Raw genomic sequence first — 25,452 nt, forward strand, 5'->3', positions numbered from 1 at the left:
CTGGCCAGCCCAGTCCTGGGTCTGTAAGCCAACTGGCTGTTTCTTGCCAACATCAACAAAAAGCCCATGAACCTAGACTTTTCCAGTGTATATTCCAAACCACTTTACTTCGACCAAATTGAAATTTCATTTTTGTCTTATGTCTGACATCTGATCCTGTCCCTCGAAGTTCCCATTGAAAGTCTTGTTCTTGCAATCCAGCCCTGATGATATTCTTCGGTCTACCAGCACAAAGCCCTGACTTCGTCCTTCTTGTCCACCTCTCACAGGCCCACTCTCCCTGCAAGGATCATTCTGCTGTGAGTCCTGGCAGCCTCGAGAAGACACATCTACTCATGCTCTGGGACCCTGGCCTAGTGGAGCATACCCTCACTTCTGGGAAGTTGTGCAGCAGGTTTCAGGCCCAAGAGTTTCACTGAAATGAGACATTTTCACTACCTCTCAATCTCCAGTGCACTTAGAATCATGCACCCAATATACGCTGAATGAGCAAATGAACTTTCCCCTTCAATGAGTATCTACAAAGTTATAAGTATCCAAAGAGCTAAATTCTCTGCCAGGCTTTTGACTATATGCCTGAGTCTGAAAAACCAGAATAAAGTTGATGGACACCACACAGAAGTGCCCCTACCTTCACGTTCTTTCTTCAAAAAACAAAAATGCAGGAGACTACAATCAGCGCTATTACAGCACTCTCTCTCATGATCCCTTTTGTGTCATTTTTTGGCTACATTTCACTTTGACATAATTATAAACGTACATGAAAATTATAACAAGGTACAATAAAAATCCCATATACCCTTCAACCTGGGTTTTAAAATGGCACTCTTTTTATATGCATTTGAACATGACTGTACCCATTCACTTTGGAAAAGGCAATAACACCCCACTCCAGTACTCTTGCTTAGAAAATCCCATGGACGGAGGAGCCTGGTGGGCTGCAGTCCATGGGGTCGCAAAGAGTCGAACATGACTAAGCGACTTCTCTTTCACTTTTCACTTTCATGCATTGGAGAAGGAAATGGCAACCCACTCCAGTGTTCTTGCCTGGAGAATCCCAGGGATGGAGGAGCCTGGTGGGCTGCTGTCTCTGGGGTCACACAGAGTCGGACACGACTGAAGTGGACTTAGCAGCAGCAGCAGCATACCCATTCACTTAACCGTCTGTCGATACATCTACATCTATCTAAAAACATTTACAGATACAAACATACAAAAATGTGTTTACAGGTATGCACATACACAATTACACACCTGTGTACAAACATATCTATTTTTTTCCTGAATATTTCAGGATAAGTGTCAGATACAGAGCCCTTTTATCCTTAGTTCATCAGCATGTATATACTAAGAATGAGTTGTATACACTCTTATATAACCATTTTCTAATTATCAAAGTCAATAGTTGCAACTAACCCACAAACCATGTTAAAACCGAATGAGTGCATTCTTTCAACGTTGTTAGAACAATGATGTATTATTCTCCCATTTATGAATCAACATTTTTTTTTCAGGCTTAAAACAACAAGTAAATCCATTAAATGTTCACTATCACAACACTTTGCCAGTATTTTCCCAGTCATGTCTTAGTTGCCAAAACTCATCCTCTTGATGTTTAAAGAAGAGCTCAGTGGATGCTGAAGTCCCTGAGCTCTTGCATGTTTAGAACAGTTTTTCTACAGATTGATACTTAATGAAGAGCTTGGCTGGATATGAAATTCACGGCTCACACTTGGAATTCACACTTGAATTTCTTGAATTGCTGCGTTTCTTTGTATATTCTTTGGAGATGTCTGATGCCATCCTAAATACTTCTATTACTTGATTGATTCTTTGTTTGCTTTTGCCTGTAGGCCAGCAGTCAGCAAACATTTTCTGTGAGGAGCTAGGCAGTAAGTTATTTTAGGCATTGTGGGCCACATATGTTCTCTGTCACATATTTTTGTTTTGTAACTCTTTAAAAAATATATGTAGAAGCAGTTTGTAGCTTGAATTCTACACAACTGGCTGTAATATGTAGTTTGACAACACCTGCTATAGATGATAAGATTATTTTCTTCAAAGTTCACTACTTTTCTACTAGGAAATATATAGTTGTTCATTTTTTTTTACAATTTTCCTAGGAACCTGGAAATACCTTTCAATATGTACTTTCAGGTCTTCTTTTAATTCAAGCAAGTTTTGGGGGTTTATAAAATGCTAGTAGATAACTGATGTTAAATGTTAGTCCTGTTTCATTTTTCTTTTCCAGGGATTCCAATTATCCACAGGCTAGATCTTCTCTGTCTTCTACTTCCACAATTTTCTGTGAAACTAATTTTAACTTCATTTTATTTTCATTCTCTTAGTTATATGCCTATGTCTTCAATGCCCCTCAGTAAGTTTTCCTATTTTAATCCACTTCCCACCTTGAGCCCCTGACAACTTACAGACTTTATAACTTATTATTTTACCTACTTTTTCATTTCTTTCCTATGTTCAACTAAATTGCATTTCACTTCTTCCCATTTTTAGTCCATCTCTGTTCTTAAAGTTTTGACAGAAAGGTTCTCTCCCCTACACACACTAAATCACTTCAGTCATATCCAACTCTTTGCAATCCCATGGACTGCAGCCCGCCAGGCTCCTCTGTCCATGGAGATTCTCCAGTCAAGAACACGGGAGTGGGTTGCCACGCCCTCCTCCAGGGGATCTTTCCGACCCAGGGACTGAACCCACATCTCTCATATCTCCTGCGCTGGCAAGCAGGTTCTTACCACCAGGCGCCACCTGGGAAGCCCTTCTCCCCTACAGCTCCGAATAACTGTTTAGGAATATTTAATTCAGTTTGCAGTGCTGTGTTAGTTTTCTATGAAGGGAATATTCATCAACTAAGGAGATTTTGATTCTCCTTTTGTTTTTATCTTAGAATAGTTCTGAAGAATGTTTATAATTTCACGAAAAAAATGGCAGAGGTTTGGTGTGATTAATACAATTTTAGACTGCCCTCTTCTGTTAGTGTAGCAAAAATGTACTTTAATTTGCATGAATTGTACAAAATTTGTACACACTGTAAAACATATAAATATTTCTTCAACGAATCGTTTGTGGGGATGATGAGCTGGGGAAGTTGTATGCTTTCCACCTATTTTTCAGTGTGTTGTGTCTTTCAGGATCTTAAATTCCCCTCCGCTTCCTCATGCTTTCACCCAAGACTTGCTAAAGGTAAATTTCTCATTTCATCTCTGTACCAATTTCCTTTGGATGCTGTAACAAATTACCAGAAATTTAATGGCTTAAAATAGCAGAAATTTACAGTTTTTTTATAGTTCTGGAATCCAGAAGCTTAAAATAAGTCATATATAGCTAAAATGAATGCGTCAGGAAAGTTCTCAGTGAGAATTTATTCTTAGTCTTCCAGCTTCCAGTGGATTCTGGTGTTTCTGGGCCTGTGGCCGCATCACTCCACCTCGGGTTCCTGTCCTCACATTGTCTTCCCTTCTGTATGCACATCCCATCCGGCCTCCTTCTAATAAGCACACTCGTGCTGTCACTTCGGGTCCACCCAGATAACCCAGGATCGCCTTCCCAACACATAATCCTTAATGTAATCACATGTACACAGTCCCTTTTTCAGAGAACAAGATGAAATTCAAAGATTCCAAGGATTCTAACATAAACATCTTTAGAGGCCATTTATTTAGCCTCTCATTCCTTCTCCCTAGATGCGCTGCCTTTCAAAGACTGCTGGCCTGGATCATCCGCAAGTGCTAAGTCACCTCAGTAGTGTCCAACTCTTTGTGACCACATAGACTGTAGCCCACCGAGCTCTTCTGTCCATGGGATTCTCCAGGCAAGAATACTGAAGTGGGTTGCCATGCCCTCCTCCAAGGGATCTTCCCGACCCAGGGATCAAACCCACATCTCTTACGTCTCTTGCCTTGGCAGGAGGGTTCTTTACCACTATTGCCACTGCATGGGTCAAACACATTTCAAATCCTTTTCCTGCAGTCAGTGCTCTGAGCTTTCCTGACCTCTTTTTTAGTGCTTTTGAATTTAGGATTGATTTTCTCTCGTGAGGGTTGATTTTAGCTCAATTCCATCTTCACTTTTCTATATACTTTTATGAAAAAACCCAGTTCTCCACAAAGGCTTGAGCAAGGAAATAAGAAATATGTTTTCTAGACATTTGTGTTTACCTTCCTACTACGGATAATTTGAAGTTCAGTGTTCTATCTTACTACTACATCTAAAGCTTGGGGTTTTAGAGTTTTAACCATGTTTGCTGATCTGCACAGATTTTTAGAATGGTATCTGGAGTGATCTGACTGCATTAAGTCTTAAACCTGGGACTTCCCTGGCAGTCCAGTGGTTCAGACTTCATCTTCTAATGCAAGAGGCTGTGAGTTCGATTTCTGGTTGGGGAGCTAAGACCCCACATTCCTTGTGGCCAAAAAATGAGAATATAAACAACAGAAGCGGCGCTGTAACAAACTCAATAAACACTTTTTTAAAAAAAGAAGTATAAGTCCTTTGTGAAACAGGGCAATAAACAGTATTCTAATTTGGTGAAAACCTGTTACTTACACAAAAAAGGTTTTAAAAAGTTAATAATGTAACATAATGGCTACCATTTTGTATAGTTACTCAGAGAAATAACACCTCATTAAACTATAGACTTGTTGAATTCCAGAACTGACAAACACCACAAAGACCAGAGCTGTCAAATCTAATGAAGATCTCTAGTTGCCTATGGTAGAAGACTGTCTGTCTCCCATGCAAGAATCTACCCATCAACTATCCCAGAACCCAAAATTTGAAAAATCCAAAGCGAAATTAATATCATGATATTGAACATGGCATTTTAGTATAATACTTTATAGTCAATGCAAGTAAAGACCGTCAATGTCTCTGCCTCTATTCTCTGCCGGTAGAATAGCAATCCTAGTATTTACATAAGGACCCTTAGGAAGTAGTTATGATGAATTAGCCAGAATGTGCAAGTTATTTTGTAAATGAAGGCTTAAGTACTGTAATGTAACTCTGATGTATGGGGAGATAAAGCAGAAATGTCAGTGGCTGACTCTGGCCATATATATTACTGTATTAATATTTAACAAAGAAATGGGAGATAAGGAAGTAGGATGTCTGCATCTTGCTATCTGTATTCTAGGACTGCCCTTCTGATGGCATAATTTTATTTAATTGTTAACTTCATCTGCCCCCAATTAATGGGTATAAAATACACTTTCAAAGCAATAAAACACTGTAAACAATGATTCTGAAGGTAGAAACATGTACACTGGTACTCCCTGGGCCACTATTGCATCCAACTAAGTCAAATGTCAGTCATGTCTTTATTTATTTATGTGGCTGCACCACCCAGCATGTGGGATCCTTATTCAAAGACCAGGGATGGAACCTGTGCTCCCTGCACTAGAAGTGTGCGATCAACCGCTGGGCCACAAGGGAAGTCCCAACAGTCATGACTTTAAATAAAACTCTAACTAACTACTGTCCAAATTTGAATAAACATCAGTAAACATATACCATCTGAGGTCTAGCGTGTGCTGCATACCGAGTGTCTGCTAAGCACTGACTTGAGAAAACACTCCATTTTCTTTGTATCCACTTTATATGCTAGAAAGGTGATTATTTTTTATAAGTGCTACTAAACAGTCAACACATATCATTCATACAGAAACTTATACATTTCAACACCATTCTTGATATTGTTCCCTCTGCTGAGACTGATTCCTCACAGGCTCATAATAACCTTTTCCTGGTCTGTATCAGATGTCACCACTTTGGAGTTTTTCCAGATCTGCTGAACTATAATATAATCATTTCATGCTCAGAAATTTCTTAATAGTTTTTAGAACCTAAACTTTTGTACTTGCCCATACTGCTCACCATATACATACACGATGGCAACACAGAGGTATATTTTAAGAGCCTGGCTTTGGTTTACACCAGGCGCCAAGACGGACCCTGCCACCTACTTGGAGTTGCCACAGTGACTGGCATATCTTTCCTGAGACTCAGTTTCTTTGAGTAGGAGGAGAATAATACCTAACCCCTAGGTGTGCCAGAAGAATTGAATGAAATAATGTAAAGTGTTAAATCTAGCAAATCAGTTATAAACACAATCACCTAATATTATTCTCCCTGCAACAAGCTCATTCTGCATCCTGAGTATAAACTCTCTTTATATCAGAGATTATGTCTTATGTGCTTGGTGTGTTGCCTACAGCATCCAGAACAATGCCCTGCACACAATCAGTGTTCAGAAGGCACTTTTACAATGAAAATAAATGAAGGATACAAATTAAACACGTGTTGAGCTTTTTCCATTGTGAAGGCACAGCAAGAAATGAAAAAGACATCACTCCTGACCTTTATTTACATCTTTAAGGGCTTATTCTATTCTAAAAGCTGGATCTAGTAAAAGAGCAGTTAATCTTTAAGTGTTTAGTCTAGTTAAAAATATACATGTATACCGATATTTCACATATAAGACTGTGAGTGAAAAGAACCAGGAGGACAGTACCAAAGTGAGTGCTGACTTGGCAAACACACTTGCGAGTGAGTTAAACTGAAAAACTCATTTTCCTCGCCTCCATTTTTTCCAAATATACTTCCCTCCGCAATTCTTACCTCTCCTTACTCCTACTCAAATTTGTTTCCATGGCAATGTTTCTACCTTGAAATTCCATCACTGGAATGTCTACATTCAGTCTACAAGTATTTCTACTGCTCTTGCTCTTAAATTGCTCCTAGAAAACCTCAGTTCTCCCCTCCACAGTTTAGATGAATTGCATAAATGTCTACTGGGCACATGTTTCATCTCACTCCCTTGTACTGTACAGGGGTTCTTACACAGGACTTTATTAATACTTCTAACATTTGATACATTTTAATACTTGATAACAAAGTAAATAAACCCAGCTCCTATGATGTGAACCATACAGGACCTAAGCTTGTTCAAATTCAAGACCTTTACCGAATACAAAGAGAACATTTAGAGAGCTACTTAACAATCAAAACCAGAGGAAAAGAAAGATTGCCAGTAAAAGAGTTATTCAACAAGGACTTATTTCCTACCACCTGATCCTGCCTTTGGCTAGACACTGGACTTCTCCTGCCAGAACCTCAGGACTGTTAAGAGAACCCTAATTTGCCATTGAGCTTTTCCGCTGATGTGCTCTCAACCCTAGTCCTATTAGGCCCTTTAACGTTGCTTCATTTACTCTTAATTCTTCTGTTTTGAATGGTGCTGCCAAAGTCCTGAAGGTCTGAAACACACCAGTACCTCTGAATAGATGGTCAATTTGACTCTTCTGAACACCAGTCAGACTCTGGAGAACACCGCCAAATGCCACAAGCAAAATTGCTGTCCTGCAGTCAAACAAAGGATACTAACTCACTGAGCAGGTCCTACCCTGGGCTTCAAGAGCCAATGGAAGTCCTTGTAAGCACCCCAGGAGTGCAGCCTACGCTGAAGGAGGCACCCAGATGCCAAACGGTCACTTTAAAAACCCTCAAAATTGATAGAGGACTCAGAGAATAAGTTCTGGTGTTCCTTGAAGAATTCTAATACAGAGAGCTACTAATTAGAGCTTGAGCCACTCAAGAACTACCATGAAAATTTCTAGAAGGGTTATCCACAAATGGGTTAGCAAATCCAGAAAATCTGCTAACCTCCCCTCCCCCCCAACAGAATTTTGACGGCTATAGCAAGATCTAGCACTCACTACACCATGAGCACTCAAGGATACGATCTCTCTAGGCTGCTCAGAGGCAACGCGCACTTTCTCTCTTGACTTTGCTTGTCTTGATATAGGGAAGAAAGCTGTCTTCCTCTAAATCCTACATCTAGAACTGTATAGTTAGAAAATCAAATGAACCTTTTTTAAGACTACCTTGCATCTACATTTAAAATTCTCTCAACTTATAAAAACTGACTACATTACTCTGCAGTTTGTCCTAATGGGTCAAATGATGCTGCTTATTTTATGCTGCTGCTAAGTTGCTTCAGTCGTGTCTGACTCTGTGCAACCCCATAGATGGCAGCCCACCAGGCTCCGCTGTCCCTGGGATTCTCCAGGCAAGAATACTGGAGTGGGTTGCCATTTCCTTCTCCAATGCATGAAAATGAAAAGTGAAAGTGAAGTCACTCAGTCGTGTCTGACCCTTTGCGACCCCATGGAATGCAGCCTACCAGGCTCCTCCCTCCATGGATCTTCCAGGCAAGAGTACTGGAGTGGGGTGCCATTGCCTTCTTTTATGCTACATTTTATTATTAATCTTCAGTTTCTAACTACATTATCAACATAATACATCATGCTGTCATGAAGGAATCTTTAGCATACCATTTGAATGCATCCAGAATTCTGGGTATTGTAATCAACACACCATGAAGAGCAAAATAACTCCTCAAGGATTCACAATGTTGAAGAGCAAATGTTTTCAATCCTCATGCAAGGCATGTTCTAGTACATCGGGGTGGTCCTTCCACAGACTCTGATGTATCCTTAGATTCTCGACCTGCATCTGAGAGACATCTAAGTTGACTGCTACTATCAATGCTTTATCTCTTACAAATCTTTCTCTCCTAAATTTTCTCAACATATGGCAAGGAAGGAAGTCCAGCCAGCAGCAGCAGTTACCCCAGATTCCATGGAGGGATTACACTGTCAGGATATTCCCATCTCCTGTCAGCAGCTCCAGTGTTGATGTCTTTTCCCATTCAAATTCGGAGAAATATAAAGTAGTTTGAAAAACCTGTTCTAAACACTGTAACAATCTGCCAATACTATGAGAAGCATTTGGTATTCGTGCATACAAAATTTATTTATGTGTAAAATAACTGTTAGTTATATAAATATACATATTGTATAATTATGTACATATATATTTGTATTTTCTGTATTATAAATATATAACATCAATTTACATATGTATAACGCTTACTCCTTGGAAGGAAAGTTATGACCAACCTAGACAGCATATTCAAAAGCAGAGACATTACTTTGCCAAAAAGGGTCCATCTAGTCAAGGCTATGGTTTTTCCAGTGGTCATGTACGGATGTCAGAGTTGGACTGTGAAGAAAGCTGAGCGCCGAAGAATTGATGCTTTTGAACTGTGGTGTTGGAGAAGACTCTTGAGGGTCCCTTGGACTGCAAGGAGATCCAACCAGTCCATTCTCAAGGAGATCAGTCCTGGGTGTTCTTTGGAAGGCATGATGCTAAAGCTGAAACTCCAGTACTTTGGCCACCTCATGTGAAGAGTTGACTCACTGGAAAAGACTCTGATGTTGGGAGGGATTGGGGGCAGGAGGAAAAGGGGACAACAGAGGATGAGATGGCTGGATACCATCACTGACTCGATGGACGAGAGTTTGAGTGAACTCCAGGAGTTGGTGATGGACAGGGAGGCCTGGCGTGCTGTGATTCATGGGGTCGCAAAGAGTCGGACACGACTGAGTGACTGAACTGAACTATATTTATATATGTGTATATATGCAGTATATATGAGTGTGTGCATGTATGTGCATTTACTTTTTTAATTTATTTTTTAATTGGAGTATAATCCCTTTAAAATATTAAATGGAGTATAATTCCTTTAAAATGTTGTGTTAGTCTCTTCTCTACAACAATGTGGATCGGCCATAAGTACACATATATATACATCCCCTCTCTCTTGTGCTTCCCTCCCACTCCGCCATCCCCTGCCCTCTAGGGTAATCACAGAGCACTGAGCTGAGCTCCCTGTGCTGCACAGCAGCTTCCCGCCAGCTGTCTATTTCACACATGGGAGTGTGTATATATCAGTGCTACTCCCTCAATTTGTCCCACTCTCTCCTTCCCCCACTGTATCCGTAACTCGATTCTCTATGTCTGAGTCTCTGTTGCTGTCCTGGAAATAGGTTCATCAGTACCATTTTTCTAGATCCCATATGTAAGCATTAATATACAATATTTGTTTTTCTCTTTCTGACTGACTTCGCTCTGTATGACAGGCTCTAGGTCCATCCACATCACTACAAATGACCCAACTCCAAATGTAACCCATGTGGAGGTGAGCTACTGCATGGGCCAGGCACAGCCGTGTGCCCCTGAAAGAAATTCCAACCCGATCTCCAGTAAACCATCTAGATAGTGTAGTCAAGTCTCTCAAAAAATGAAAAGTTAAAATGTAACCATAATACACAAAGTAGCAAAATGCCCTTACTTCCATTTTCAAAAGCTGAAACACTTGGTAGACCTATCCTGCCCCACCCACCAAATTTTTAAACTCTCTATTCAAAGTTGGGAAAGCTTTACTTTGGCTCTTATGCTCAATCTCCCTATCCCATCCCTGCACACTCTTTCAAAATCAATTACTCTCTCCCTCAGCAACAGGGTTCTGCCCTTTCCAGAATAAATGAGAGCATGCTCTTTTCCCTGTTCTATCTCTTCTACTCCCCCACCCTCAAAAGTCCCCTTTCTCTAATTCTCCAGATATTGTGTAACAAAGACCCATAACAAAAAAGAAGCTGCAAAAGCAGAAGTGATAAATGCTTACATATTGGGTTTCCCTATCTTACGTGTCTATCAGAGAATACCCTTAAGATGCACTTTTTCAGTTTCTGTGTATGGTTGAAAGGACACTCCTAAGATTTGATGTCAGATGGACACTTAACACTTCTGAGACTTTATTTCCTCCAATGAAGACATCATTATAAGAATCAAATGTAATCACATACGTTAAAAGACAGAGATTTCTTTGCTGGTCCAGTGGTTAAGAATCCACCTTCCAATGCAGGGGATACGTGTTGGATTCCTGGTCTGAGAAGGTCCCAAATGCCGTGGGACATCTAAGCCCATGTACAACAAAGCCCATCGGCTCTAGAGCCTGTGCTGTATGCCAGTCGAAGAGACCTCAATGAGAAGCCTGTATACTGCACCCAGAAAACACCTTGCACACAGAGACCTGGTGCAGCCAAAAATTGAAAGGGAAAAAAAAAAAGACTGAAACAAATATCTGTTAATAAACACTGGTCTCACCTGCCTTGTCAATTTAATATCTAGAGATAAATTCAATTTTTGGGGGGGTGGGGGCTTGGTTAGTGTTAGAGTAACTCAAGTATTTTAAAGTACCTCCTCTAGGGAGTAAACAGCACACACACTGAAAACCCATGTGGTAAGATTTCTGGATACCATGTCTTCTGAAGTTATTTCAGGTGTTCTCCATACCATCAGGTAGAAGGAAATAACCTCTTCATAGGATAAGGATCAAAAGAAATATTAAAACTCTGTTATCACACCCACAAGTTATAAAGAAAAAAAAAAGCTTCAGAATCTGTGGACTTCCTATTACATTCTTGCAGGATCAATAAACAACACTCCACAAAATCTTCATTGCTGTTGTTTTTCCATAGGGAAGTCATATGCTTTGAGCAGTGCAAAGAATCTGATTTCTACTACTGGATGATGCTTTCTGGTACCTAAATTCCATTTAACTGAATGAATTTATTGCCTAGTTTCAACTGAACTATTTCCCAATTATACTGACATTACCACCAAGGGCTTCCCAGGTAGCACAGGGGTAAAGAATCGGCCTGTCAATACAAGAGACGTAGCTGCAGGTTCGATCCCTGGGTCAGGAAGATGCCCTGGAGGAGGAAATGGCAATCCACTCCAGTATTCTTGCCTGGAAATTTCCAGACAGACAAGCCTGGCAGGCTACAGTCCATGGGGCTGCAAAGAGTCAGACACAGCTAAGCACGCATGCTCACACCAAAAAGCAAAATATCCATATTCTATATATACTGACAGAGAAGGCAATGGCACCCCACTCCAGTACTCTTGCCTGGAAAATCCCATGGATGGAGGAGCCTGGTAGGCTGCAGTCCATGTGGTCGCTAAGAGTCGGACACGACTGAGCGACTTCACTTTCACTTTTACTTTTCACTTTCACGCATTGGAGAAGGAAATGGCAACCCACTCCAGTATTCTTGCCTGGAGAATCCCAGAGACGGGGGAGTCTGTTGGGCTGCGTCTATGGGGTTGTACAGAGTTGGACACGACTGAAGTGACTTAGCAGCAGCAGCAGCATATATACTGAAAGTTACTTGATCCTGTCTTTGCCTTAGAGATTTTATGAATGAATTGAGGGTCAAACCTGTGTTTGCCTCTTCCTCTTCTGGCCCCTTCAATGGCCTACGTAGGAAATTCTACAGATACGCTCCTCGTGTGATAAATAGATCATTTGTGTATTTCAAGTACACTACAGAACAGAGAACAGAAGATGAGATTAACACCTCTTTGCCCATGGAGAAGACCAGCAAAATCAAGAAGCTAGCCCACTGTATAAAAATTTTTGAAATGTTTTACTAACAAAGGCTTTGCCAGGTTTTTCTTCAATGATTCTAATTTTCTGAAAAACTCCAGACAACAGCGGTACTGTTCTCACCTCAAGATGATTTCAGCCAGACTTAATAACAGTGATAGAAAGTACAAGTGATAGCTGCTATTTTGCCAACAAGAGAAATAGTTCACCAGTTATTACTCATCTACAAAGAGCGTTCTCATCTCAAGTCAGGATTGTTCTACAGGCCAAACAAAAAGTTATTTTCAAAAAAAAAAAAAGGAAAGTAAAAGAATTAGCTATTAAAAGGAAAAGGAAAATAGAGAATTTATGTTTAATATTATTTTTATCTATTGAGAAAAGTTAAAACTAGCATTTTCTCATAGTTCTGGCAAATTTTTCTAAGACCATGATTATTTAAATAAAAGCCATTATTCTCCTTTCCTATAGCCAAAGTGTCCTGGACTTTCAATCTCTCTCTCTCTCTCACACACACAAACACAATATTTATGAGATAACTATTTTCCATCTTAAAACAATAAAATGTTGACTTAAAAAAACATACACAGGGGTATTTGCGTTGACTCTCACGTTAACATTCAACTTTCACCTACACTCATATCCAACTGATAAGGGATAACAAAGGCAGAAAACTGCACCACCAAAGGGGCAGGAAAGACAGGATGCTGGAAAATGAAAGGGAAAGTGAGAGAGGGGAATAGTGTGACATGGGTCTTTTAAGATTTTACACACTTTGCTCATATATTTTGTTCTGTTCAGACATGACCCATCTCCTCCAGCAGAAAGGCAGACTCCCTTGGACCATCCGTGTCAGAGGTGACACCATCCGCGTCAGAAGAGACAGAATCAGGAATCTAGGCAGCAAAACCTCAAAAACTGTGTCACGTGAATGCCAACACAGGATCTCAGATTTCTAGTGAAGCTCGATAAAATAAAAGGAAACAAATATTTGTCAAGAACCTACTGTATGAACTGCCATAGGCACTGTGTGAGACTTTGGCTAACCTCAAAGCCTTGTTCAAACTAAAAAGAAAAAATAAAGAAAAAGACACCAGTTCAGATGAGCAATTAGAAAAAAACTACCCTGGAAAATTCATGCCTTGGGCTCCTGCTTGGCCCTGAGAGCAGACAGTAGATATTAACCCCGTGGCCCCTCTGCAGGGTGGCTTTATGTGGAGCTTGCCAGCCACTGCGGCCCCACTGCCAAGCTCTCAGAACCGAATTCAGAACCTGACACCGCAGCTTCACTCCGATAGCGAGTCTCATTCTGTACAAAAGAGGTGGAATCTTTGGAGACATCATTTAAATGCCAATTTTCATGTCTCAGCTTCCAAGTTATGGCACTTATAACATCAATATTTTAAACAGTTCAAGTATTTTTTAACACCCAAATGAGTCATTCAATCTCTTAGTAGAGAAGACGTAAAATGTCACTGATGAAAATGTGAACTGCTTCTTCAAAGGCAGAGTTAAGTACATATCTCACAATTCCATGGTAATTGGCACTGAAAATACAGTGCTGGAGCCTGACAGTGGGACTTTGCTGGGCTCCACAGGAGCTCAAAGGCTGAGGGAGAAAGAGGGCCCAGAACTACCAGAATCCCCCTCAGTCTACTCTTTCTGCAATGTCCTCACAGTCCTCACTGACTTTTAAAAGGACTAATTCCACCTTCTCATTGAATTGATTCAAACATCAAGGTGCAAGGCAGAGAAAACTGCTCTGATACAGGAAAAGGATATTCGCAGATGCAAAGTGGCACTCCGGGTCAGCATGACCAGCTCCATAAACAACACAGTACATCAATACACAACAAAGTATAATATCCTAAAACCCGGCCTGCTCACCTAACTGTATTTTCAGGGTTCTCCCAGGTGTATCTGCTTAATGCCCCTCGCCCCAGATCTTTTTTAGAGTGAATAAATAAATAAATAACTGAGAACCAAAGGTGCTATGGAAGGAGAACTTATTTTGCAAAACTGCTCAAACTAAAATCACTCTAATCCGTGAAAGACATAATAAGCGGTTCACTTTAAGCGCATGTGGTTTCTCTGCTTGAATTACCCTAGTAATTGTAGCTATGTAGAATCAAGCTAAACGCACTGCACATGTATAGTACTGCATGATTTCAGTAAAACGTAGAATCTCTAGAATCACACTCGCACCACTTTAAGACTCTAACTGAGAACAGGACAGAAGCAGCACTCGGAGTCCATAAAAATAATGGCCCAAAGCAATCCCATGAATGGTTCCCAGAGTGTTACACAGAATTATAATGAAATCATATTGGATAAATGAAATGGCATAAAGAATTTAAAAGGGTGTGAAGCATGAAACTCAAACGTCTAGCCACTTAACTATAACACAGCTTTTATGTGAACAAATATCGATAATTCCAAATTCATCTAAATGAATTCTGGCACACCCGCACAGGCTTAAAAATTCAACACCACAGCAAAAGTGGGGGAAAACCCAAATGAGGAGGTGAGGAAGAGAAGGAGAGAAACCAGTACACGGGCTATGAGAGGGAGAGTCCGCGAGAGCGTGGATCACTCCCCAAAAGTTACTACTACACCAGCATCCTTCCTTCATATACAAGTGACAAACTTCCACTGTCCAAACAAAGGGATGGATTAAACTTTCTTTAACTCTGAAAAATCTGCTCTGAGATGGCATATTATAGAAAGATAAGCCCCATTCCCACCAATGTGTTTGCACACTATCCCCATCTACTCAAGAATATCTTTTCATCTTCTCTGTACTTCCTCTCCAAACCATGACATCGAGACCAAATCCATTTCCATTGGTATCACCAAGCTGGCACTCCCTATACCAACATTAACCAGCACCACTTAAGGCCAAGAGGACTTCTAGGGTGCTTGTCTGTCCACAACTCTACTGAAAATCCATCAGCATTTAAAATTTCCAGGCAGCAGTACTCTTGCCTGGAAAAATGCCATGGACGGAGGAGCCCTGTAGGCTACAGGCCATGGTGCCACAGAGAGTCAGACATAACTGAGCGGCTTCACTTTCACTTTTAAACTCTTTAACTAAACGGTTAGAAGCCCCGGGTTAAAAATCTCACAATTGCCACTGATTATCTCTGGGCTTTTGGCAAATGATTGCATTCTTATGTTCCCAATTTTTCATGTGAAAAATAGTGATCACAGTATTCTGTTCTGTCTTCTCACTACATTTATGCCAACATCAAACAATAACAAACAATAAAGTGCTCAGAGTTACACAAAGGATACATACAGATACAAAGCAGTAGTGTTGTCATCATTTTTCCTTCAGAAGACAAAATTCTAAAGAAGCCAGAGGAGGTATATTCCCAATGCCAAAGAAATGCAAAGTTAGATTAGCCAAGTCAAATTCATTCAACTAATCAACAGATAGCTCAGTTCCGTTCAGTCGCTCAGTTGTGTCCGACTCTTTGAGACCCCATGAACTGCAGCACGCCAGGCCTCCCTGTCCATCACCAACTCCCGGAGGTCACTCAAACCCAATTCCATAGAGTCGGTGATGCCATCCAGTCATCTCATCCTCTGTCATCCCCTTCTCCTCCTGCCCAACATTCTAATAAATATGTTTCATGAGACATGATAATAAAATAATGAGAATTAATTCTTCAAGATCTGTAAAAATCAATCATTTTTCATGAAAGTTTCACCTAGAATGCTAGAAATCTAGCATTTGCTAAATAGCAGCTTAGTAGCACAAAAAAACATCATTGTCTTGATTTCAAACATAGCCGGTTCTGACACTGAGAAGTAATGTGATCTCAGAGAAATTACACAATGATTCTTAACACAGCCATTCTCATTGGTAAAGTAGAGATGATCATCACTGCAGGATTATCAGGAATGTTAGATGAGATGGCACCAGGGACCAGAAGTGCCCATGAACAGCACTCTCCATAACTATTCTTTTTGGGAATATTAATATTAGTATCATCTTCCTGATAAACCATACTGCTGCTGCTGCTGCTAAGTCACTTCAGTCATGTCTGAGTCTGTGTGACCCCACAGATGGCAGCCCACCAGGCTCCTCTGTCCCTGGGATTCTCCAGGCAAGAATACTGGAGTGGGTTGCCATGTCCTTCTCCAATGCATGCATACAGGCTAAGTTGCTTCAGTAGTGTCCGACTTTGTGCAACCTTATGGACAGCAGCCCACCAGGCTCCTGTGTCCACAGGATTCTCTCAGGCAAGAATACTGGAGTGGGTTGCCATTTCCTTCTTCAGATAAACCATGGGCCTCCTTCAAGCCAGACTATACCTTGTTTCCTAACAACCAGCACCATAAATGATTGTTCTGAGACTGAACTAACGAGTGAGTGTGCTGGAAATCAAGCTGAGAGTTAATATGCATGATGCCATTTGAGCTCAATTAAGTGCTAAATTGGGTAGGTTGTGACTACAGACAGAGTTGATCAAAGTGCAGAGAAGAGAGATCAATGGGAATGCTAAATGCAAGAGTTTTGTCTTGGAACTTGGAAGATAACCATGATTTCAACAAATTATGGGGACAGAGAGGGTATTAGGTTGAAGCATCAGCTAGCAGCAAATGGGCATCAACTCCTTTATCTTCCCTGAAACAAAGGAAACAGTGACAGACTTTATTTTCTTGGGACCCAAAATCACTGCAGACAGTAACTGCAGCCATGAAGTTAAAGATGCTTCCTCGTTGGAAGAAAAGCTATGACAAACCTAGACAGCATGTTAAAAAGCAGAGACATTACTTTGCCTACAAAGGTCTGTATAGTCAAAGGTATGGTTTTTCCAGTAGTCAGGTGTGAGAGTTGGACAACAAAAAGGCTGAGCTTCATTGATGCTTTTGAACTGTGGTGCTGGAAAAGACTCTTGGGAGTCCCTTGGACAGCAAGGAGATCAAACCAGTCAATCTTAAAGGATATCAACCCTGAATATTCACTGGAAGGACTGATGCTGAAGCTGAAGCTTCAATCCTTTCGTCAACCTGATACAAAAAGCCGACTCACTGGAAAAGGCCCTGATGCTGGGAAAGACTGGAGCCAGGATGAGAGGGGACGACAGAGGACGAGATGGTTGGATGGCATCACTGACTCAGTGGACATGAGTTTGAGCAAGCTCCAGGAGACAGTAAAGGACAGGGAAGCTGGCATGCTGCAGTCCATGGGGTTGCAAAGAGTCCAGTAAGACTGAGCAACTGAACAACAACAATTATAATCCTCATTTTACAGATGAAGAAAATAAGACAGAGATTGAGTAGTTTGCTTTGGTCACAGAAAAAAATGTTAGAGACAGGACATAAGCATACCCAGTCTGGCTCCAGAGTCCACACACTTCACCACAGAGACTCACTGAGGCAAGTCCTAATACACTTAAGCTGGAAAATGAGTAAAGCTCACTGTATCAGCTATAAACAGCATCTACTCTGAGTAGTTTCAGTAGTGAAAGCTACTGGTAAAGTGAAGTGAAAGTCTCTGTCATGTCCGACTCTTTGCGATACAGTCCATGGAATTCTCCAGGTCAAATACTGCAGTGGGTAGTCTTTCCCTTCTCCAGAGGATCTCCCCAACTCAGGGATCGAACCCAGGTATCCCACATTGCAGGTGGATTCTTTACCAACTCAACTATCAGATAAGCCCAACTCTTTGCGACCCCATGGACTGTAACCTGCCTGGTTCTTCTGTCCATGGAATTCTCCAGGCAAGAATACTGGAGTGGGTAGCCTATCCCTTCTCCAGGAGATCTTCCCAACCCAAGAATCCAACTGGGGTCTCCTGCATTGTAGGCAGATTCTTTACCAGCTGAGCTACCAGAACTATATATTTTTTTTAAATGTAAGTTCATTTTTTAAAAAACTAAAAAGTTTGTATTGGGTTGGCATCACTGATTCGATGGACGTGAGTCTGAGTGAACTCCGGGAGTTGGTAATGGACAGGGAGGCCTGGCGTGCTGCGATTCTGGGGTCACGAAGAGTCGGACACAACTGAGCAACTGAACTGAACTGAACTGATAGGCTATTAATGATGTTGTGACAGTCTGAAATGAACAGCGAAGGGACTCAGCCACATGTATACATGTATCCATTCTCCCCCAAATTCCCCTCCCATCCGGGCTACCACACAGCATTGAGCAGAATTCTCTGTGCTACACAGTAGGTCCTTGTTAGTTCAGAAAATCTGGCAGGTCAATGAACTAGGCTTACATTCTAAAGGAACATACATAGTTAAGAGGAAAAATAAACCACATCCCAGGTCTCTCCCAGTGAAAATTTGACAACTACCATCCTCTAGCATCCAATGCCAGAAAGTCTGTCACATCAACCCCAAAAGCCAGGAAGTTCTTGCCACTGCATTCACCCAAAAGACAGCCTGGCCTGCACTGTCCATTCTACATCTGTCTACAGGTTGGTGCAGCTCACTGGCCAAAGTCCTATTAACTGCAAGAGAGTCTAGGAATTGCAAGGTGTTATGGTTTCCTTTTTCCTCGTTGTAAAAGATTCTATAAGGGGAACTGAAATCATGATATGGGAAGTTAACAGAAAGTCAAGATGATAAACACAAGATGTCAGGCGATTGCAAAGGGCCACTACACACAATGATCATTCGCAAATAATGCCAGCTACATAAAGGAAGGTCGCATCATGTAGGTGTAACTTCATTGCATGTGGGAACAATTTACTCTTTTCTAACAAAGGCCCTAGGTCTCTTATAATGGCAAGGTGTTGTGCAAGGCATAAAGATGATAATTCAGGTAATTCAAAAACTAATAATATCAATTACTTGGTGACTTTTTCCCCAACAATTTCAGACTGCTATATAGTATAATGATATGTATCATTTTTCCTATAAGAAAAAGCAAAAGATATTAACAAAACAGGCCACATTATGTATCATGTACTATTTTTGTCTCTTATACTTAGTTCTGGAGAAGGCAATGGCACCCCACTCCAGTACTCTTGCCTGGAAAATCCCATGAACGGAGGAGCCTGGTAGGCTGCAGTCCATGGGGTCGCTAGGAGTCGGACACGACTGAGCAACTTCACTTTCACTTTTCACTTTCATGCATTGGAAAAGGAAATGACAACCCCCTCCAGTGTTCTTGCCTGGAGAATCCCAGGGACGGGGGAGCCTGGTGGGCTGCTGTCTATGGGATCGCACAGAGTCGGACACGACTGAAGCGACTTAGCAGCAGCAAACTTAGTTCTCCTGTACTTCTGTAGAAGAATCACTTTCTAAGACACCTGAAATTTTGAATGGTGGCAACATAATTTTATCTCTGTGGAACATAAGAGTTTGAAATAAAATGCTTTATATAAGTATTCGCTAGAAAAAAGTTAGTTTTGGTTATCAAAACAGAAAGTAATTTTTAAATCATTATTCCTTTAACTATCATGGCCATATATATGTCTGAATAACATTTCAATTGCTTTCCACAGTAATGATTGTTTCTAGTTCTGTATTTTTAAGGAAAGTTAACTACAGACAATGAGATACAGTATTTCTGAGTAAAGTTCAAGAATACAGAACTAAAGACTTATTTTTAAATGCAAATTATGCATAAAGGCAGATATTAATAACACAAAATCAATATGTATTACTTCTATTGTATAAATATAAATTCACAGTACCACTTTTAATTGATAATGGAGTCACATGAAACAAAGTAACTCTAGAGCATCATCAATGTTCAGTTTTTCCAAAATCCATGTGAATAAATGAACATCTATTTTATACATATACAAATTATTTTACATGATAAAATTAAGGAGAAAGTCAAATGAACAACAATCCCAAGAGCAGTTGCTTCTTACATTAATTACTTAATACATAAGGTACTATGTTAAGGATGATATATATAGTTTCATTATCCTAGCTGAATTCTACACCCTTTACTATCCCTGAATTTAAATATATAGGAAAATGTTCCCCATCCTTCTCAGAAACATTCCCGTCAATCAAAAGCACTGCACAGAAATGTGAATATACCCCAAGGACAACAACCCAAAGAGGACAAAGACAAAATTTCCACTTTTATGTATTTACGTAACGTTGATGTGGAAATCAGAAGTCACCATGGCAAATAAAATTTGGTGGGAGGGAAATGAGAGCAAGGTGAATGGAAAGCAATAATGTCTCTCTATATATTTTATGACTTGATATAATAGGCATTAAGGGTTTTACCATGTAATTGATATTTATTTACCATATTAATAATTATGTGTAGGAAAATCATGTTCCTTTGCAAAATAGTTGCCAGTAGAAGAATCAAGACATTTTCAGCAAGACAAAAGCTTTTAGTGAGTACAAGATTGACTGAGGGAAAAATTTATGATCTTGTACATGAATAGGTTATACACATGGGCCTAAAAGTGAATTCCAGACAGTCAGCTCCCTAAAATGTACCAACTGGCTTTGCACTATTCATAGAAAATGCTTTACTCCAAACAATTTACCTCTTTCTTTTCTTCAGCAAATATCACAATACATTGATTTTCTTTTAATGTTTTTAAAAAGTTTTTTATCTTTTGACTGTGCCATGTGGTATGTGAGATTTCAGCTCCTTGACAAGGAATGCAACCTGCATCCCCTGCACTGGAAGCACAGAGATTCAACTACTGTCCCACCAGGGAAGTCCCTGATGAATCATTTTTAAAGGGGTTCAATACTTTGTATGACGTGAATCTTTATATGACGTGAAAAACTTGAAGTGACCCAGGAGATTTATTCTACTACCCTGTTATAACTGACTTAGCCAAGGGAGGTTTGAGGTTTTAAACCCACAGCTGCATTAATTTCTTTCAAGTTGAAAGTAAAAAATATATAACCTAGGTCAAAAAAAAAATTTAAGAACAGTATATTCTTTATCTTAATTTTAAAGAACAATAAGAATGTCTTGTTTAGTAGACATAGGCTTTAAGACTATATCAATCATCATCTGCATGCCTTTATTGAAAAGACATACTTAGTTAGAGTATAACAATGAAATTGCAAAGTTGGAAACAGAATTGGTCATGGAGACTATGAGTCACTTGAACATAACAGCTCATTTATGATTGACAAGAAGTACGTATTTCTTAATTAAGAAAATTTTCTGACAAAATGCCCTTAAGACAAGAAAATGGACTGACCAGCAGATCATAGAGACATATTTTCCCACAAGCCACAGACACAACCATTCAGCAGCATGTGAAACTGATCAAACCTGCCACCAGGTTGAATGTGCCTTGGTAGCAAAGCATAGATTTTCCTCAGTGATGACACTGACATAATTTGTAAAGCAATAAAAAAAAAAAAAAAAGGCAATTGCTAACATCCCTATGTTGTTACTTATTTATGAAATTCTGCGTTCTCAAAATACCAGGACTAAGAGACAGAGTTTTCAAGAAGGTGAATCTAATACGTGCTGTCAGCTCTGCTCAATATCTTGATTTCTGAAATTGATACACACAGTGAAACAAAATTTTTCCACTGTGATGAGCAGGGAATATTTTTGCACGTTTTACCAATGATAAAATTGTTGAAACCATTATATTAAAACATACATTATGCAGTAAAATATTTTTAATCCTCTCCTCTACTACAACCTCACCAAAGTGAAAGTGAAAGTCACTGAGCCCTCTCTGACTCTTTGCAACCCCATGGACTATACAGTCCATGGAATTCTCCAGGCCAGAATACTGGAACGGGTAGCCTTTTCCTTCTCCAGGGGATCTTCCCAACCCAGAGATCAAACCCAAATCTCCCACATTGCAGGCAGATTCTTTACCAATTGAGGCACCAGGGAAGCCCAAAAATACTGGAGTGGGGAGCACATTCCTTCTCCAGTGGATCTTCCTGACCCAGGAATTGAATGGGGGTTGCCTGCATTGCAGGCAGATTCTTTATCAGCTGAGCTAAGGCTAGAGAGAGATTCCAAGAGTTTATATTTATTTCAGGCTACTGTGTACAATGGTCACAGAACTTCTACTGGTGAATGTACATTTATTGGGGTACTGAATTAAAACTTTTCATAAGATCTGCTAAAATTTTTCTTAAACATTAATATTGTACTAGAAATTATCTGAACTCAGATAATATGAAATATGATTACTAGTTATAAAACTAAGACAGCTTGCAATAGTGAAAAGATTCAGATTCAAAATACATAAACTCCAAGTACATCCCTTTTACTCACTGGTGGTATCTCTGACGCAAGCTATGTCTGCAATTTTATTTACTAATAGGGATAATGCTATATCGACTCAAGGGTTTACTATGGTAAAAAAACAATTTTGGCTGTCAGGCCCTCTAAAAACTGACTTTCTTACCATTATGAAATGTTCTATTTTACCTCTGGTTTCTAAGTCTATTTTATCTAATATAAATATGAGCACCATGTCTGTTTTGTGATTTGGTGTATATATACATGATACATCTTTTCCTATCCTTTTACTTCTTGTTTAAAAGAAGGTCTATTACAAAATTATTAACTCCTAAAAGAAAACATCTCACATGCTAGTAAAATAATGCTCAAAATTCTCCAAGTCAGGTTTCAGCAATATGTGAACCAAAACTTCCAGATGTTCAAGCTGGATCTAGAAAAGGCAGAGGAATCAGAGATCAAATTGGCAATATCCCTGGATCACTGAAAAAGCAAGGAAGTTCCAGAAAAACATCTATTTCTGCTTTATTGATTATGCCAAAGCCTTTGACTGTGTGGATCAGAATAAACTGTGGAAAATTCTGAAACAGATGGGAATACCAGACCACCTGATCTGCCTCCTGAGAAATCTTTATTTAGGTCAGGAAGCAACAGTTAGAACTGGACATGGAACAACAGACTAGTTCCAAATAGGAAAAGGAGTATGTCAAGGTTATATATTGTCACCCTGCTTATTTAACTTATATGCAGAGTATATGATGAGAAACGCTGGACTGGATGAAGCACAAACTGGAATCAAGATTGCCGGGAGAAATATCAGTAACTTCAGATATGCAGATGACACCACCCTTATGGCAGAAAGTGAAGAGGAACTAAAGCGCCTCTTGATGAAAGTGAAAGAGGAGAGTGAAAAAGTTGGCTTAAAGCTCAACATTCAGAAAACTAAGATCATGGCATCTGGTCCCATCACTTGATGGCAAACAAATGGGAAACAGTGGAAACAGTGTCAGACTTTATTTTTCTGGGCTCCAAAACCACTGCAGATGGTGACTGCAGCCATGAAATTAAAAGACGTAACCTACTCTTTGGAAGGAAAGTTATGACCAACCTAGACAGCATATTCAAAAGCAAAGACATTACTTTGCCAACAAAGGTCCGTCTAGTCAAGGCTATGGTTTTTCCTGTGGTCATGTATGGATGTGAGAGTTGGACTATAAAGAAAGCTGAGCACCAAAGAATTGATGCTTTTGAACTGTTGTGTTGGAGAAGACTCTTGAGAGTCCCTTGGACTGCAAGGAGATCCAACCAGTCCATCCTAAAGGAGATCAGTCCTAGGTGTTCATTGGAAGGACTGATGTTGAAGCTGAAACTCCAGTACTTTGGCCACCTGATGCGAACAGCTGACTCATTTGAAAAGACCCTAATGCTGGGAAAGATTCAAGGCGAGAGGAGAAGGGGATGACAGAGGATGAGATGGTTGGATGGCATCACTGACTCAATGGACATAAGTTTGGGGGGAGTTGGTGATAGACTGCGGGAGTTGGTGATAGACAGGGAGGCCTGTTGTGCTGCGATCCAAGGGGTTACAAAGAGTCGGATACAACTGAGCAACTGAACTGAACTGAAAAGAAAACACTCTGAAGTATAACAGGTTTTATTTCAAGGCAATGTGATCATGCCTTTTATTTTATTCTTGGTTTTGTATACACAGTTTTCAATGATGAAAATGTTTTCAGATGTAAGAGTTCCATTTCTGATCTGTGATCCACAGGACTGAGATGACTGAACTAATAAAACTGACCCTTGAACAATATATGTCCTCTTATGCACGAATTGTTTCAACAGTAGATACTACACGGTCCACATTGGTTGAGGCTTCCTTTATAGCTCAGTCAGTAAAGAATCTGCCTGCAATGTAGGAGACCCAGGTTCGATTCCTAGGTCCAGAAGATCCTGTGGAGAAGGAAATAGCAACCCACTCCAGTATTTGTGCCTGGAAAATCCCATACACAGAGGAACCTGGCAGGCTACAGTCCAAGGGGTTGTAAGAGTCAGACATGACTTAGTGACTAAACCACCACCAGCTTGGTTAAATCTGTGGATGTGGAACACAAATATGGAGGAACCTTGAAAATGGAGAGCTGAATATAAACTACACTAATATATCCAACTAGCACAGAGGGTTGATACTCCTAACCTTTACATGTTTCTCAATTGGAACCTCACTTTTCATATACAACTTAGTTCTCTAGTCAGAAGAAGAGTTTTGTCAAAGCCAACATTCGCTTAAGAAGTAGCCATTGTAAATAAATATAGGACCATTTATTAACACATAGTAACTTTGAAAAACTCACTTTCCATTTGAAGTACCTAAAGCAATTTCTGCTTAATTTCTTCTTTAGCCATTGAGTTTCGTAATCCATACTAGCTCTTCCAAGAACTGTTCCACTTGTGGCCATCCTGGATGAATCACAAGTTGAAATCAAAACTTCCAAGTATCAATAACCTCAGATATGCAGATGACACCACCCTTATGGCAGAAAGTAAAGATCTAGAGCCTCTTGATGAAAGTGAAAGAGGAGAGTGAAAAAGCTGGTTTAAAACTCAACATTCAAAAAACTAAGACCATGGCATCGGTCCCATCACTTCACGGCAAATAGATGGAGAAACAAATGAAACAGTGACAGACTTTATTTTCTTGGGCTCCAAAATCACTGCAGATGGTGACTGCAGCCATGAAATTAAAAGATGCTTGCTACTTGGAAGAAAAGCTATGACAAACCTAGACAATATATTAAAAAGCAGAGACATTACTTTGTCGACAAAGGTCCATCTAATCAAAGCTGTGGTTTTTCCAGTAGATATGTATGGATGTGAGAGTTGGAACACAGAGAAAGCTGAGCACTAAAGATTTGATGCTTTTGAACTGTGGTGTTGGAGAAGACTCTTGAGAGTCCCTTGGACAGTGAG

General features: G+C 40.1%; 1 protein-coding gene across 50 annotated transcripts in view; it reads right to left on the reverse strand.

Annotated features, from left to right (window-relative positions):
* KLF12 (KLF transcription factor 12) overlaps positions 1 to 25,452 on the reverse strand; it is a 527,876-nt gene that overhangs the window by 247,179 nt on the left and 255,245 nt on the right. For 2 of the 50 annotated variants that reach the window (XM_086328576.1, XM_086328594.1), the window contains one exon: positions 12,146 to 12,250. The exons of the other annotated variants lie outside the window; for them this stretch is intronic. The gene's annotated coding sequence lies outside the window, so the exon portion shown is untranslated. The remainder of the gene's footprint in view (positions 1 to 12,145; positions 12,251 to 25,452) is intronic. 50 annotated transcript variants of the gene reach the window in all.

The sequence above is a fragment of the Bos grunniens genome, chromosome 12 (genome assembly GCF_055505025.1).
Source record: "Bos grunniens cultivar Pamir isolate PY7600 chromosome 12, Bosgru_T2T1.0, whole genome shotgun sequence".
Lineage (NCBI taxonomy): Eukaryota > Metazoa > Chordata > Mammalia > Artiodactyla > Bovidae > Bos > Bos grunniens.